At 40.0% G+C, this 18,467-nt stretch overlaps 1 protein-coding gene across 2 annotated transcripts in view; it reads right to left on the bottom strand.

Moving 5' to 3' along the window:
- The window catches only part of LOC140695007 (trafficking protein particle complex subunit 9-like), a 48,942-nt gene that overhangs the window by 22,461 nt on the left and 8,014 nt on the right, over positions 1-18,467 (bottom strand). The window contains exons 2-3 of one of the 2 annotated variants that reach the window (XR_012070684.1): positions 4,382-4,568; positions 1,679-1,903 (exon numbers count right to left, since the gene is read on the bottom strand). The gene's annotated coding sequence lies outside the window, so the exon portion shown is untranslated. Of the gene's footprint in view, positions 1-1,678; positions 1,904-4,381; positions 4,569-18,467 lie in introns of those variants that run through there. The other variant, XM_072957982.1, reaches the window with a different exon arrangement.

Raw genomic sequence — 18,467 nt, 5'->3', positions numbered from 1 at the left:
AGAAGAAATTTATACCATTATAAGAAAGCATTTCTAAGAATAAAACCCAAAAAGAAGACATTTACTATCTTAAGATTATTTTGGGCCACAACAATAATGAACCTACTGAACAAAATGAAAGGCAAGAAATGACAAGTAAAAGCTCTCTGATACATGTTGATGAAGACAAGGGGTTAATGTTCATAATACACATTGAGCTGTCACAAAGCAGCAAGAAGCTCCCCCACTTAAATGTTTGCAAAGGACAAAAGGGATCATTCACTTTTTAAAAGTCAGATGGCTAATGAGTGAAAAATGCTCAAAACCTCACTGGTCATCAAGTGCAAACTAAAATAATGAAAATCATTTTGCTCGTCATATTGGCAAATATGTTTAAAAGATATTATAGCTAGTGTCCATCTTTGAGACAACAAACTGTGAGCGATCTTTTGGAGGATGACATGTCAATGGATATGTAAACTCTGAAAAACGTGTGTGCACACAGGCTGAACTCCACTTTTAGGAATCGTTACATTTAGAAAAAATCAGTTCAAAAAGATGTACTCATCAGAACATTTGCACAGCACTGTTTACAATGGTGGGAAGAAATGCTGAAGTGAAATCATATCCAGCGATAGAGAATTGGTTACATAAGTTATTCTACATCTTTTCATTCCCCACAGGAGAAGGAATTTCAAGATTCACTTGAAAGCATCCTGTGATGTATGAAGTTGTCACATCCAAGGACTAAATTTCCAGAAACCTTAGCTAAAGGAATACTCATACAAGATCACAGAAATGTTTGTACAAGAAGGATGCCAGTCAAACACCCTTTCTGACAGTGGAAAATGGAGAAAACTTAAGTGTTCACCATCAAGACAATGATGCGGTAAATCACGGAGAGCTGTGGGCACTAAAGTTGCAGCGTTTCGGCGTGGTCCAAGGCCTTGTCCACAGTACTCTCCCACGAAAGGTGTCGTTACACAAGAGACCAAACCTGCACATCAGGAGACCCCTTTACTCTATCTGAAAGGACCGGGTGAGTCTGGAGTGGGAGGAGGTCTATGATATATACGTTAGTGAATAAACCGAGCTACAGAAAACATATAGTATGGCCTTATTTTTCAATAAAGCATATATACACACACATATACATAGATTTCTCATATACGTGTATGTATGTGTGTATATATATGACAAAGGCATAAAGGTCATGAAATATATACTCCACATTGTCAGCAGCTTTTACTCTCAGGAAAAAAGGGGAAGGGAAGTAGGGGACTTTCGGTACCACCACAGTTCTCTTTTCAGGATTTCAATTAAGTATACTTGGAATTTACTTAAGTACAAAGTAAAATGGACGATGCCTCCACAAAACAGAATGCTATACTGGTCATTAAAAATCATGTCAGGGGAGATAGAATATTGTAGAAAAATGTGTAATAAGCCGAATGGAAAATGGAGGTCTCCACACAGTAAACAGTGCTCACTGGTTTTTATGACAGAGCTGATACACACTGATGAAAAGAAACGAAAATAATGTTAAAGTGTTAATTATTATCTTTGAGTACTGGGACCAGGATAGAACCTTTTGACTCTTTTTTCAGACTTTTATATTAAATACACATTATTTTTCATCTGAAAAATGCATTTTTAGATGTCTAGTACCACACATTGGAAAAAATACATGAGTAGTTACAGAAACAAATAACTAGGAGACACCGCAGCACCGTCACACAGTGTAGAAAGGGCGATCCTGAATAACACCACGCAGTTACATAAGGACCCACAAAGTGAGAGCACCCGCTGTAACAGGACGCGGCTCCCTTCCATTTGTCAGTTGTGTCTTCAGGGCTGAGGCATTTCTGAGCATGGCCAGTGTCAGTGCTGGGGTCTGGATGGATGCCACTGGAGGTGAGGGCACCTGCAAGCCGAGAGGAAGAACAGAAGTAATCCTCTGCTTTTTCTGTCTTGTTTCTTTGTTACTTTTAAAGAGAGGCGTAAATAAGATAAACTGAATCTTCCTTACTGAAATTTCAGTAATGAAGCCATTTTTAAAGTGTTCACAACTTATATTCTGCCTATAACTGTCTTTTCAAAAAAGCCTCATATTTATTAAATGTTAATTAACTCAGTTAATTAACTACCTGTTGAAACCTTTTAAAAAACATGAAATGCACTACGTGAAAGCACCACACATGCAGTGACTAGCTCAGCTGTCTTTACGGCAGTGCAGTCAGCCCCCACCATCCCGAGACCCTGAACTCCTGATGCTGGGAAGAGAGCACGCTGCTTCCTCAGATGGAGAGAAACGGTAAAAGCATTTTCTGAAATCTACAGCACTGACAAAACATAACTGACAAATCCCAGGCTCCTTTGAGGCTGTCATTTTCCGTTTCTGGCCAACACCCGTCAATGAGCAGAACCACCCCATTCCCGAGTCATGGGACTCACGTGGGCAGCAGTTTTGGAGAAATTTCCAGGTATAGAATGTAAACCAGCTATACATAAAACTCTGAAAAAGAAAAGATGCAATACTCAGATTTTGGAAGACACTCAATATATTCTCCTAAGTCTTAGTATTTGGAAAGGCTGGGCTTCTCCTAAGCCACTTATTTATTTCACAGCCAGTGAGCATCTCCCACAAACCCTGCTTCCCTGTGTGTGCTGGGAGCCTCAGGCACATTGATGCTGTCTATCTTATAAGTCACAAGGCAGAGGCGTGTGTTTCACGCCTGCAACTCTCACACAGGCTCAACTCCGAGCCTCAATTTGTGAACTTGGCCCCATTTTCTCACCTGTTTATTTGGTATCTGTTCTTCTGTAAGCTGCCTGAAGTGCTTCTTGGAACAAGTCAGAAGAATGAGTGGGTAGAGAAATGGACAGATGGACAGGTGAGAGATGGGCAGACAAACAGGAAGACTCCAAGAGAAGGGGAGCAAACAAAATTTCCTATGCAAAACCCTCTTCTAGTCAAGGAAGAAAACCATCACGAAGAAGTGTGAAGAGGCAGGTGGCTTAGGACTGTTTCCTGGATTCCATCAAAAGTCACACCATGTGATGAGAGGGTAGAAGTATAAATAATAAAAGAAAAAAAGCATGCATGTTTGAAAAATATATCTACATTATGTACTTTCTAAAGAATAGATTTATATCAGCAAGGCTCAATAACACAATCTTTGGGTATTTACAGAAGTGAGAATCCCATCTCCAATCCGCAAGGCATCCCTTCGGAGCACTGAGGGTCTACACGGTGCGATCATAAAGCCGTAACCGCAAAAGCTGTGCTATCCTGCACTTACGAGGAACGAGCAGCTGTGCTTGGCCTGCCCACGCGCGTCGTTTACAACCCACAGCACCTCTACGGGGGAGGGATGACTAGCGAGCCCTGTCTCTGCAGGAAAGAAAAAAGTCCGGGAGAGGCTAAGCCGACCTACAAGTTCTCCATTTCACAGGACTTGTCACTCCAGAGCAGGACTCGAAATCGGCCCACGTTTGTAACCACAGTACTACCGTAATTTATGTGCTTTTTGTGTGTATAATACATTTGTTTCTGGCATGAAAGTGTATTTAATAAATGATCGGTTGTCTTGTATATTTCATTAGCTCACAATCTTTATATTTTTGAATTGTACTCTTCCCCTGGAGAAATGAACGGAAAGAGCAGTGGTCAGAATGAGGTGGGGCTTCATTCTTTATCTGTTACCTCATCTCATCCAAGTCCCCAAGCAGGGAGAAGGAGCAAATGTTCTCTTCATCTTTTAAAGAGAGGGCTCCAGTGATGGTGATTTACTCAACTCCAAAACTAAGTCTGGGGGGAGGGCACATGCAGCAACGAGAGCAGTATCACCTGTAGGAAGGCAAAAAGAGCTCAGGGGATGGCTCAATGGGTCAGCCTGATTTAATTTCAATTGATAATTCAATAACACACTCTAAAAATACTAGCATGCAATGGATTTGCTCTTTCTTGACATCTAGCAAGTTCCCACAGCCGACATGTAACATTATCATGAACTAGTGAAAAGAAGAGTCCACAGACAAGGAAAATCAATGCCACAGGCAGGCTGAAACCCAGGCTGGAGGAAAGGAAGAGAAAGGGCATATTTAAGAAGAGGGGAAAGCCTGGGAAAAAGACATCATCACAAGGACTCTCAAGCATCATCCAGCAATCATATAATCATTCTTTCAAGAGAGAGTTACTTAGGTCCTATTTTGTGCGAGATTTTACAAAGGGCAAAGAGAGACCACAGCGTCCATGGTGGCAGCAAGTTGCGGGGCTATAGTACAATTCTAATCTTGGTACCTTGCACAATTGTCCTCAGTATAAAGGCAAAAATTAAAGTAAAATAATACTATGTAAACCATACACATTGCTGAAATAAATTAAAGAAGACCTAAATACCTGGAAAGACAAACCACGCAAATTCCTGGATCACATGACAATATTCTTGGGATGGCAGTGCTCCCCAGAGTGAAGCACACATACAACGTGGTCTTGATCACAATCCCAGCGGGCTCCTCAGCAATAACTGACTAGCTTCTGCTACAATTCATATGGGAATTCGAGGGTCTCAGTAACCAAAACGTACCTGAAAGAGTAGAACAAAGTGAGAGGACTTGTAATTCTCAATTTCAAACATTACAACTGTATCTACAAGTGAGATTAGAGGCCATTTTTAAGGTATTATTGTGTTTATCCTTATTTTCTAAATTCTGTACAACGAATATACCTGTTAGAATAAGAAAAATAAAAACTAAAGTATCTTTTAAAACATGCACACCGATTCATTCATTGGGGAAAATTGTTTTAACTATAAAGAGGTAAACAAATATCTAGTGAAAAAGGACTACTTAAAAACAAGTCTGCATTTACAATTTTCATAAATTGAAAACTGAAAAGCACAAACACATCAAATTTCTAGGGAGACTGGTGAAACATATTAATAATTATTTTCAAAAATTCTAATTGCACAATGAAAACACAAGAAAGAGAAAATCGTGATTGACAGGAAACTGCGAACACGTGGAGAGCAAAGGCCTTGAAATCACTGTTCCTTTAACTCTGCTACTAGCTCAATAGGAGAGGAAATTCCTCACTGAGGGGACAGTGGAATCCCATGCATAAGATAGGATACACAGTACAAACTGCAGTAGTATCGGGAGTGAATATGTTAGAAGAATTCTGAAGTTACAACATTGCTGAAAAACTATAAAAACACTGACAGACAGATTAAAACACACAGTCATACATATTATATAGAAACATGAACTCTGCTCCCATGTTGCATAGAAATACAAACATATTTGTTCATTTATGGGCACTGATTACTTTATCCCAGGTAGAATATTTCAACTAAAACAAATAATCAATATTACACTCCTATTGTCAAATGTACTTGATAACTTACTCTGCTATGTAACCATATGTGTCTAAGATAGATCTAAAATTATTGAAAAAGAGCTTTGTATGGTTTCTTGAATTCTTCTCAAAATTCCAAGCTTAATTTTAAAATAGATCTGAGCAGTATTTCTATATTATCTTTTCCCTTGTGAAATGAACAACACAGTCTGTTGTCAAAATTCTGTCCTTACAATGATTCACGAGCACCATATCCTCACAAAACTGCTGGACAGCAAGTCACTATCCAGACACTGTGACCAAATAAATGAAACAGAAGGAAGACAGTGATCCTATTCTGGAGGGCTTATAGTCTGTGTCAACACTGGGGTTTTTACTTGATTGGTTTGATTGGGTAGCAAAATAAAATCAATCAAGTACTTTCTTTGAGCATTCTATAAGTCATGACTGTTTTTAGTGTCATTAGCAGGAAAGACTTAAGCATGACTTGGTTAGGTCAACTAGCAACAATCATCACTGGAGAGTGAGTAATAAAGAAGTTAACTGATAGCAATGCTTCTGCCTACATGAGACCTAAAATAAATCTACACTGATATCCGAAAGGAAAATAAGGAGATGAGGTCCCCAATGAGAAAACAAACTAACAAGAAATCAAAAAATGAAAGTCATTTTCATTAACGATTCCAGGCAGTAGTGGAGCATGGTGGTGAAGATCACAAATGCTGGGGACAAACATGAGGGTCTGAAATCCCAAAGCACTAGGTAGATGTGACACTGATATTTCAGTGAAATTTTCTGCATCTCAGTCTCCTATCCATAGACTGGGGACAACAACTGCACCCATCTCCTATAACGGTCCTAAGAATTAAGTTATTTTATATATAAAAGCTTAAATAAAATACCTCAGAGTTTAAATAATACCCCAAAAGCACAAGAAACAAAGAAAACAGAGACAAATTGCAGTTCATCAAAATTTAAAACTTTGCTTCAAAGGGCACCATCCAGAAAGTGAAACAACAACACAGAGGAGAAAATTTTTTCAAATCACTTATCTGGTAAGGAATTTGTATCTCAAAATGAAGGAAAAAAAAACCCTACAACTCAACAATAAAAAGGCAACTCAAGTAAAAGGTTAATAAAGTATCTGAAAAGGTATTTTTCAAGGAAAATATACAAATGTCCATAAAGCACAATGTAATGATGTTCAATAGCATTAGCTGTAAGGGAAATCAAGTCAAAACCACTAGGAGAAACCGCTTCACACTCACTACAATAGGGTATAATAAAAAAAAAGCGTAACAAGCACTAAAGAGGACACAGAGGAAGCGGAGCACGCGGCCCTTGCTGGTGAGGATGTAACACAGCGTGGCCACTTTGGAAAACAGCCTGGCAGGGCCTCAGAGAGTTGAACATTTCGTTTCTGACTTACCCAGCAATTCTGCTCTCTGGGCACACACGTAAGAGAACTGAAAACAAATATCCACATAAATAATACCACATGAGTGTTCACGGCGACATTACTCATCACAGCCAAAAACAGAAACAACCTAAATGCGTATCACCTGATGAATGGGTAAACAGTGGGGCCCAGCCATAGAGTGGAATGTTATTCAGCAATAGCATAGCATAGAATAGTGACTAAGGCCACAACATGAGCAAATATTGAAAACGTTACTCAGTGTGAAAGAAGTCAGTCACAATAGACGTTTCCACTTATATGAAGTGACTCGATTTACATGAAATGTCCAGCACAGGCAAATCCACAGAGAGAAAAGTGGCTCCTTGGGGCTGGGGGAGGATGGGCAAGATGGGAATGTCTGTTTATGCGTACAGGGCTTCCTGTTGGGGGGATGAAAATATTCTAAGATTGAATGGGATGCACAATTCTGGGCATAGAGTAAAAACCGATGTACATTTTAATGGGTGAATTGTATTAAAACTCTTAAGAACTAAAGGACCTTGGGCCAGTATCTTCCATAGTAAATGCAAATTGCTAACTTTTATTAGAGGAAAAAGAAACTGCTCTCAGCATGAAAGCAGGAGATCAGCAAATGTGAGTTAACCGAAATTGGACAAGAGCATTTCACTTGAAACAGTTGCTGAGTGTACACGAAATATTCAGAAATAGGAAAATCACCTTGACATCACGAGGAAGCATTCTGTTTCAAATACAGATCAAGGATTCGGCAAGCCCAGCTGCCAGAAATGACCAGAGAAGAAACCTGGTTTATAAAACTAGCACCAGAGACAACAAGGAATGGTGATGAGGAAAGCAGGCGGCAAATACCTGGAACAGTTCACTACAAATAATTTCTCCACCAAAAATTGAAAAATAAAATGAAAGTGATGAAATGCTCTGTTGACATCTCGAGAATGGGCTTCCTTCGGTGCTCGACTGTTCTGTAACCCCGATTGAGAGACTAAGGAGAATCAGCATGGCTCCTGGGGGTCCCCAAAGGACTGCCCACCAGCACGCTGACCACCATCACATCTGCCAGGTTTGAATTGTGAATTGCAGAGAAGAGACCAAGTTCTGAAAGGCACAGGATATATTGACAAGGGAAGAAAACGCTGAGGTCAGTCCTGGGACAGAGGCCCTCTGAGCAGAGGCCAGAAGGCTGCAGGTGAACTGCAGTAGACCTGGGGCAGGAAGGGATCACGAGGGAGCATATCTCAATTCTCTTCTGTCTCTGCCTCCGGTAGGAGAGATAAAGCCTGCAACCTTCTCACCTGGAACTGTGGGTTCTGGCTGGAAGAAGTCTTACTGACAAGGAATGATTATTCAAGACTCTGTGGAAAAAGTCAAGAAATCGAGAGGGATTAGGGAGCCATCTCCATGAGCCTCTCAAATGCTCCCACATTTATAGGGTATAATCAAAGGAAAACTTCGTTAACAGTTGTGAGATAGTAAGGAGGAAATTCGGGAAAGACAGGATGAGGCAGAGATGGTAGAATACACAATGAGTACAAAGGATTAGTGTATCTTTAGGGAAGTCATGGGGTGAGGGGAACAAGATACATTTTTAGATATGTTCATTAAAAAGCAGACCACCAGACCAGCCAGGTCCTTGTTTTGGGGATAATACATTATCTAACAACACACAAGCCCAGCGTTTATAGCTGAGGGTCTCAGTCCTTGCTTTACAACCAGCAGAGTGCTATCTAAAACCTCAACTACACAAGCAAAGCATTGTCTCTGCTTTTTAAGGCAAGGAGTCTGAAGTGAGGATGCACAGGAACTTGCTTGTAAAGCAGTATCAAAGCATATTTTTTCTTCTTAAAATTCAGAGGCGACTGGGGTGTGTTACAATTTGTTAACCCAATCATCTGCTTCCACATGGAACCATTATGGAGGACACCCTAGGATGAAAATCCTGGATGTGGGTCTTTTCCTGCCATCTTCAGCCACTCTATCAGGGTCTAGGCACATCCGTGAATAACGATCCTACAGTACCACTCACTCTCTTAACTCCTGGTGATTGAAACTTAATTTTAGCTCTACACAACTTAACGTAGAAAAGTTTCAGCAATAAAAGATATAATATTCCATTTATATCTCATCATATTACTGATTTTCTGATTGCTCTAAGCTGCTTCTACTTGGTAAAGCACCTCATTCTGAAGCTGAATTCAGTAATTTCCATTGTGCATTTCTAGCCAGTTTGGGCTCACTAACTTCTTTTGGTCAAATATCGATATACTTAATTGATTTCTTTGTTTATCAATTTCAACCAGGAGGAGAGGGAGTGTCACTCTTTTCCTCAGCCCACCCTCAACTCTTTTCCCATCAACTCAGGCCTCCTGAAAACAAAACAAAGTATTTTTTTCCCTTCTACTCTTTCCACAAACCCAACAGGAAACATCAGCCTGGAGAAAGAATTCAACACAAATGTTAAAACAAAAATCTATAAACCTGAAACAATGATACACAATGACATGATACACAATGACATGAGAGTAAGTGTGTCAGGCACAAAGCATGAGGGAGCCTGACTACCTGATTTCTATTCTTCAAAGGAAGGAAGGTTTTCGTATTTTTTATTATCATTCTTGGTCATTGTTTCTGATTATGCCAAAAAATAATTTATGAAATAATTATGCACTGCAATAACTGATTTTTATTGTATCAATTTTAGAAGGCATTCAGAGGGGATAGGAAAACCCACCTCTGTAAAAAATGCAAAATTTCTTCCCCTGTTAAGAACACGTATACAAAATGCAACAGAGAATTCAAATTCTTGTGGAGAGGAGGAAAAGACACAGAATCAAATCAAAGTCATTACAATGAGTCAATTTAAAATTCACTGGACAAACATGCTCAATGCATACAAATAATTTTAAAGGCACACTGCAAACCATTCACTTAATGATCTGCAGGCTAGAGGAAGAATTTCACTCTTTAACAGACAACAGAAATCAATAGGGTGCCCCACCAAACAAGGAGCAGTGAACAATCAGGTTTTTAACAGTTCTGAGAAATCAGCATGTTCTAAAGATCAAAATCCAGAAATTTTAAACATTCATTCAAACCACAATGAAAAAAGCACTTAAAGAAAAAAAAAAAAGAAAGTAAGCACATAGATCATTGCAACAGAACAATGAGAATTTCTTGTACCGCTAGAAGAAAGAACAGGCTATAGCCTTTTACTTGAAAAGAGACTACTTTTAAAAATAACTGCTAAAACACATTTCATCATTCATGTTGCATTTAAAAATCTGAGGTACATGTATCTGATCAGAAAAGCAATTCTGAGTAATAGTATGTTACAATTCAGTGCCAGTTTGCTTTAGAAGAAAAGAGAAAAGTTACTGTTTCTAATTCTGCACAAAGTTTAAAGAACCTCCCTGCCTCTATCTCCTCCCATTTCCTAAGCTCATGCTCCCTAATCCTTCTGAAACAAGTATGAGAAAGTCTTATTCCCAATATGCCAAATGACAACTGAATATCAATTTATTAGTGTAAATATATGCCAACACCTTGAAATGGAGGAGAAAGGTATCAGAAATCTATATGGAATTTCTTTCTACCTTCCTGAAATCACACACATCAACGTTCACACAGACACAGACACAGACACAGACACATACCCCCTGGATTACTGGGCACTTCACAAGCTTAGTACATACAACTTGTAGAAGGTAACTTTGTAGTTACTTTAAAATACAAAACTGTCAGCTTTTGAAAGCCTTCATCATCTGCTAAACCATCTAAATATCAAAGAGACCCAATTAGCCTTCTCTGTAGAATGTAATTTCCCTTGATGGCAAAACAGTCTCTAAGAAGTACTGGATCAAAGATTCGTGTTTATCGCTACCTATGATCGTTTTTAAGCACATTAACAGATTCAGAAATGTATGTCTCAAAAACATTTATTCCTATTGAAATAGTATACGTGTTCAATTGTCTATACAGTGACTAGGTCCCATGATGGTGTTTAAGAGCTATTTTGTGTATAGCAATATTTACCTTCAAGTGCAGAAAAGGAGGGTGTGTATTACTCAGTTGTAGAGCACCTGCTTAGCATGCACAATGTCCTGGCTTCAGTCCCCAGTACCTCCAAAAAAAATAAATAAAAATAAGTGCATATTTAAAAATAAGAATAAAGTTATAAAAAATGCAGACTAAAAACCACTGCAATCTAGGTGCTACAATTATACTAAAAAAACAAGTGTTTCTATCAAATATTAACTATATGCCAATCACAGAGACAACTAAAAGTCACACCTGAAGCATCACGTGTGATTCTCAGCAACCCTACTAAGTAGACACAGATGAGAAACCCGGCTCTGCGGATGAGGAGACGGAGCTCGGAGGAGCCGGGGACGCTGACTGTCCTGCTCCCCGTGACACCGCGTCAGCCCAGGGCAAGCGCTGACAGAGCTGCACTGAGGGGACACCCAGCTGCATGGAACCTTGGGGCACTGGGGAGTCCCAGAAAACACTAAAAACTGTTCAGTGAAAAACCAGCTAAAATATATTACACTGTGCTGCATCCTTTAAACAGGGAAAGTGACTGAGACCTTTTTGATGCCTCCGTGTCCTTTCTGCCATTATCAGTTACTTGCCCTCACAGTGCGACCAGTGATGATCTGGACCCCATATGAAGTGCACTCAGATGGAAGAGCTTTTAAAGCTGGTTTATGAAGTTTGTAAGACTGTCTATGACTCACAAAGGCGGTCATTCATCACTTCTCACCGGTGTGGACGTACCACCTGAAATCACTCCTTTCTGCTTTTTAAAATCCCTTCATCTACTCCAGACTTTTCAACAGCAAAGAAGTAGCTCAACCACAGACAGTGGACAGCTTTTCACCAAATGGACTCGAACAGCCCATCTGACAACCTGGAAGCCTTGTCTTCTATTAAACCCACTTCCAGGTACTTCATCATTTTCTGATTGGTGGGCTCGGCCTCTGACTGGCCTACTCAGAGAGCTCCCAACCTCACATCCAGGGGTGGGAGAGGACCATGCTGTTGGGGGAAAACAGTGAGGAAGCTGGACATCCTCCAGCCACTTCTGCACGGGTAGAAGGGCCTCAACGTGCTCAGAAATTATACCGTCATCATCCCTGGGCTCCCATGGACTGGTTTCACATTAACCAAGCTCATGAGACACTGATGCAAGAAAACCAGAAACTTAAATTTTTAATGTAACAGAAGACGTGAATCTATGAACCAGACTGAAATATCAGAGTTCAACCATGAGTACATTTTCTCCTCCACGGCCCAATCACGGGCAGGCAGTCACATGGCAAGCAGGGACAGAAACGGAGCAGGAAGGGTTTCTAGATTAATTCAATGGACTATATTTCTATTATACGAACAGATCTACTGCCCAGAAGTCAATTAACGCCAATCACGGTGCACTCTCCGTGGACAGCGGCCAAGAAATGACTATGAGCTCCTGTGTAACACTCCTTTCCCTGTCCTTTCTAGGCTAACTGATGCACAGAGGTATAAAGATTCAGGGATGTCGATAATGCTAAACACCCAAAGCCCATCTCTGGGAGCCTCAAAACCAGACAGCCAAGGTTTAAATACCAGCTCTGCCAATTACTAGTTCTGTGATTTTGCCAACTTAATTACCCTCTGTGTGCCTCAATTTCCACACTGTAAAACTGGGATAACAATCAAACCTTCCTTACTCGCTTGTTGAGAAGATTGAAGGATTCATTTCTGTAAAATGCTCAGAAAAGAATGTAGCACATTTTGGGTGTTCAACAAATGTCAACTTAATATCAAATTGTTTTACAAGTCTCCCCTCTAATCATCTTATGTGTTTCCTGGCTAGCCTAAGTCCCAAAGAACATCCTTATTTCTCCTTTTATAAACAATTGGGGAGTACCCTTATGTTCCATCCCACCACCTGTTTAAACTGAGGGAGGGGATGCCTCCTAACCACTCTTTTGGGCCATGGAGGGTGCTTCTCCCTTCACACCCCTGGCCCCTGGCCCACAGCTAGCACTCATTACACTAACAGAGTGAGGTGTGAGTCCGGGGAGACAAGCAGGGCATGTGAAACCCTTCCTTTCACTCCAGTGTTGGTCACCATTGGGAAGCACGCGGGATGCTCAGCTCCATGTCAGGAAAGCCCTGTGCATGAAAGGGCAGGTCTTCTCAAGGGAAGGCTCGCTGTGGCCCAGAGCTACATGGGACAGGGTGAGTCTGTATTTCTGGGACACAGTATCATGACACGCATTTTCCCACAGCCTTGAAGTTCATGGAGAACGTGGCTTCATCAGTAACAAAGAAGACATTTATTGCCTGTCTACTCTTTTGTGTCATCTCTCAGTAGGCTGCTGGAGACAACATATGTATAAGTATTGGATCTCCTTAAACCCCAAAATATATGAAGTAACAAATAATTCTGTGGCTTAACGTTGGTTTAGGGCGACTGTGTAACAGTTCTGACTCTGCTGATGCTAAATTATGGGTATAGGAACTATGGAACCTCCTCAAATATCTTTCATCATAAAACCATCTCTTCTTATTTTCCTGTTTCTTAGTAATTGCCAAAGACTCTCAAATGATGGCTTCACACAAAACAGCAGCTAAAGTTTAAGAGCCCTCTTGACATACACACTGTGGTAAACACTGCACATAATTTCTAATTCTCACAATTCTACAAATCAGATACAAATGTCCCCATCTCACAGACGAGGGAAAAACTCAAAACGAACTGACTCAGGCTCAAGTGGCTCAGTGGCAGCGCGTGCAGGCAAACCATATCAAAAACTACACCCCTTCGTATATGTACCAAATCTCCTACCACCAATTAACACACAGCGGCGGGATCAAAACTCAGGGAACTCAATACACTTTTCACCTTTAAGGTCCTCCAGATGCCGCTTCTAGCTGTTTTATAAAATCCCGGCTCACTGGTTTCTAACACTAGAAGAAAAGCCCGATTTTGCTATTGTTTGCACAGCAAGTCTGAAATGTTCACAGTGAGATGACAGAATAAATCTAAGATATAAGCAGAATAACTTTTCCAGTTAGACAGACATAATGGACATTGGGCTATTCTGAAGCATTAAGTAAAGTAATCAAAATAAAATAACGTTGTTTAAGCCTCCTTTTACAAACAGGAAAGTTAAGACTGTAAGTAGGTGCAACAGTGCCACCTATGGGTAAAATGACCTTCCAGGTTACCAGGAAAGATGCAACACAAAAATTGCCTGTAGGATCAGTAACGAGAATCAGATAAATAAAACTTATGTAGCACATGCTGCACTTTGATTCGGGGGAAAGGAGGGATATTCAGTATTTAATCTGATATTGCTAATACTCCTGAATATAAACAGAAGATATAGGCTCATGGAAACTCATCTTAGAAGAGGAAAGAATCCAGTTCAGCCACTTCATTTTACAGGAGGGGAAACTGAGACATGGGATCTGTCCTCCTGGCAATCAGCAGCAAAGCTCTCCTATGCCTCATGTCTTGCACTGTAGCAAAAACCAACAGATCTTTACTAGGCCTATATTCATAAAATTCACGTTTGTATTTTTCCAACAGTAGGTTATCTAAGTATCTTGCAAAATACTAAAAGAGCCAGGATATCATACAATTTTGTTGCCATACAAAAACATTTATTTACATAATAAAACAGCATGAGCTTTATTCTCTCTATTAAAAAAGTGACATGTCAAATCAATGTTTTGATATTTTAAACCTGTTAAGAATGTAGAAAAAAATCAAAATTTTCTTTAATCACAAAATAGAGGAGCTTATTCCCTGAAAATGATCAATATGGATTTTACTAAACTTAACGGATCTGGTCAGAATCCCACGAATTTAAATGTCTGAGTGGATGGTTACACGGCAACATAAATTCTGATTTGTAACAATACATATTCTGTGTAAATAATCTTCAAGGTCATCTGATTAAGGCAATTTAACTAGTCCCTGTCTCACTAGAATGATACAGATTTCATTAAAACTTCATACTACACCAAAAAAAAATGAATCCTTGTTACTTTAAACCATATTCAAATATATCATACAAATACATATTGAATATGTATCAGAAATAAGCGACACTCTTTAGTATTCAGAGTTGATCCTTCTAAAATATCTGTCATTGTGACAGCACACTTTTATTAAGCACCTCTTGGGTTCTTTGTATACAAGGCATCTACCTCTCACAGTCAGACAAATTAAACGATATTACTCAAATTTCACAAATGAGGAAATGTACTTAAGCCATGAAAATAACGTACATATTCATCAACAGGAAAGAAAAGAGTAAAGACTTTTCTTACAATATTCACTGACAATCTTTTCTTCCATATTAAAACTACATGAAACCAATTCAGTCTTTGTAAGTATTTCTGTCAAAAAGGGCCACAAGAGAAAAACAAGCAACATCATTAGCAGTGGTTGGACTTTAAGAGCTCACTTCTCTTTTGCACTATAATTATTTTTAATGTTTTGTTTTTAGTGCTTACAGAGCACTAAAATAAAAAAAATAACTTTTTATGTAATTACCTGAGAATTAAAAACTTGTGAAAATGAACAATTTTAATTTCTGCCACTCTGTCTCAACTTCTCAATGGTGTCTCTCCTTTCAAGGCCTCATCAGTCCGAGATCACTAAACTCGGCCGTTTATGGAGTCACAGGTGTTCGGGTAACCACTTAACGGGAGGCTGATAAGAGGAGCAATTAAGAATGCATTCTGTGCAGCCTGGGTTCCAGCACCGAGCTAGCCACAGCCTGCTGCGTGTAATTTGGGACAAGCTGCTCCATCTCTCAATCCCTCAGCTGCAAAAAAGGAGACACTGATACCTACAATCAAACACCTGCTATGAATTAAAACATGAGGAAAAGATTTTAGCCTTAGGTAGGTGTCCACTCACAGTGAGTTTGGTCATTATGATGATGAGGATGGCTGTTAACAAATTAAGCTAGACCAAACAGGAGAAATCCCCTTAAAGGAGAAACATTTTAAGTCAATGAGCATTTCTTTTTGGATGAATTGCAGAATATTCTAATGATTTTTTAATAAACCAAATTTTGTCCATTAATTATAGATTTACAGGTTCATGGACAAGTCTCCAGAAAAAGAATTAGAGGCCTCTTACCTCTGTAAACTAAGAAAGTAAATTTTAACAAAAATCACGGAGGAGATTATACCTCATTTGGGAGAGTAAGTGCTTAACATGCATGAGGCACTCAGTTCAGTCCCCATTAACTCCATTTAAAAACATGGTTTTTTAGGAAATGGAAAATTAAAGCAAAAAGATGGAGGAATACAGAATTTTTTAGAGACTCATCTCAGATTTAATATGGGGAAGAAACCATCCATTTCTCAGAAGAAATCTAGAGGACTATGTAAACTGGATCTGAGATGTCTAGTCCTTTAACATAATTCAAGAATTCATATTACCAAGTCTTAAAATTACCTGATAACGCACAGTGGTGATACTGATCATAACAGCTTCCATCACGGATCGAGCTCCGGCTAGGACTGCTCTGTTCTGACATCTCTGCCCCTCAGGCCTCACCAGGCTGAGAGCACTAAATTCGGTCATTCAAGAGCATCTTTTGTAAGTCCTCCATTTGTGCTTCTGACTCTCCTCTCACCAGCTCCTCTGAGGGAAGCACTGTTACCATCTTTCCCACTCACAGATAAGGCCACTGAGGCACAGAGACTAAACTCGTTCCAGGTCACATTGGCATTAAAGGAATTCTGTATTTCTGCTGTTTGCTTTTGACAAAGGAATCTGAGATATCAATTCAAGGCAGACAGTTAAATAATCAAGTCTGTCAGGTCTTCACCTCAAAGAGCAGATACTATAAATTCCTGATGTAGGATGAGGCTGCCGCCACAAACTGACTCAGCTTGAAATTAATATCCAAGATGAAGCAGCAGATACACGTAAATATTCATGACTGTCAAGTCTGCTCACGGGTCTGGGCCCTTCACTGCCTGAACGGGGGTGCAATCCCCACCCGTGTCTGGGAGAGAAGCGCGGCTCTTCCCCGGCTCACCCAGGCTTCACGGGGTATTTCCCCCCACAGACTGGCCTCAATGATTAAAAGATCTCAAGATTTTTACACCATGCAAATCTAAAAGACATTTCTGCAGATGGAGCACTTTCTCAGGCTTAAATCTTTTTTGCCTACACTCAGCCAGGGGGAAAAAAGAAACATGACTCTACAAAGTCTCTGACCCGCACCACTCACAGGAGTAGAATGGCCAGAGCAGAAGATGGTTCTTCACATTGCAGGATGAGAAAAAAATAAAGATGCCCCGACAACAGGCACTCCCAGAGACAGTGCTCAGCAGTCTTCTGCACACTCACGGTTGTGCAGCCCTCATCACCTTCTATTTCCAGAACACTTCATCACCCCAAAAGAATCCCCCTGTCACTAGCAGTCACTCCCTAATCCCCCTCCAACCAGCTCCTTCCAAACATCACCTGCTCTCTGCCTCTGCATGTGCCTATTCTGGGCTTTTCATATCACTGAAATCAACAATATGTGGCCATTTGTGTCTGCTTCCTTTCAATTAACATGCTGTTATCAAGTCTTGTACATTTTGAAGTGGTATCCGCATCTCTTTCTTTTTTTTTTTTTTTGAAAAATTTAAAGATTATTAGAAGGTGGTAAGTAGTATCAAAAAGAGTAGAGTGGAGCATAAGTGATTGGGTTTCAAAGGGAAAAGTGTGGGTTGAACAGTCAAAGTGGACTTCCCAAAACAGGTGGCATTTTTCATTTTCCTCTTCTTTTTTGTCTTCTTTATTCACTCTTACGTGTGAATAATGTTCCACTATATGGAGATACTACATTCTGTTCATCCATTCAGCAGCTATTTATGGACGAGGCCAGAAAAATGTGTGTAAGAGGTGACTAGCATGGATGGCATTGAAGCAAAGGGCAAAATGTGCTTTCAAAAAAATCCAACAAAGAGAGGCACAAGGAAATTCAGTCTGTTTCTGAGCAAAGTGCTTGCTTGCTTCGGCAGGACTACCGTGCAGGGCTGGGGTGGATATTGGCAGGAGTCACGGTGAGGGAGTCAACTAAGACTCCCCACTGCAAGCAGCTCAGCCAATCCTCCTCCCTCATCCTGTATTGTTAGAGAAATGTTTCTAGGTTACTCTTATTTCAAGTAATAGCATTTTAACTGCACATCTGATCATCTCCATCAGACCACATTATCTCCAAGCCACAGAAAATCATTCACTGACCGGAGCAGCTCCAGGACATAAAGGTGAATGATCAGGGAGTCCTGCAGCATTCCAGCCTGCAGGCACAAACCCCACATGTGCCCTGGTGATGTCCAGAAAATAAAATGCATGGAAATTTCTCACTGCTGGCACACGACATCTGCCCTCAAATTGCCCCAAAATCATGCTGGCAAAGCACTACTCAACCCTCTCACTATAAAAAAACCAAAAAGCTAAGAAGGCAAATTTAGGCACTTCCATTGAAAACCAGCAACCATCACTGCCAGTATCTGAGCAGGAATGCTCCTGACTTCGAAAACCACTGCGCAGATACTTTTCAAACATGAAACTCATATATGTATTCCAAATAGATGATATTGCAGTAGGATATTTCTTTTCAAAATTTCCACTTGCAACATTAGCACAAGAAAATTTATGTTTAGGCTTTAAAAAAATCA

The sequence above is a fragment of the Vicugna pacos genome, unplaced genomic scaffold (genome assembly GCF_048564905.1).
Source record: "Vicugna pacos unplaced genomic scaffold, VicPac4 scaffold_119, whole genome shotgun sequence".
NCBI classification, from domain to species: domain Eukaryota; kingdom Metazoa; phylum Chordata; class Mammalia; order Artiodactyla; family Camelidae; genus Vicugna; species Vicugna pacos.
The sequence above is the reverse complement of the archived record's forward strand: the minus strand, read 5'-3'. Positions and strand labels throughout refer to the sequence as shown.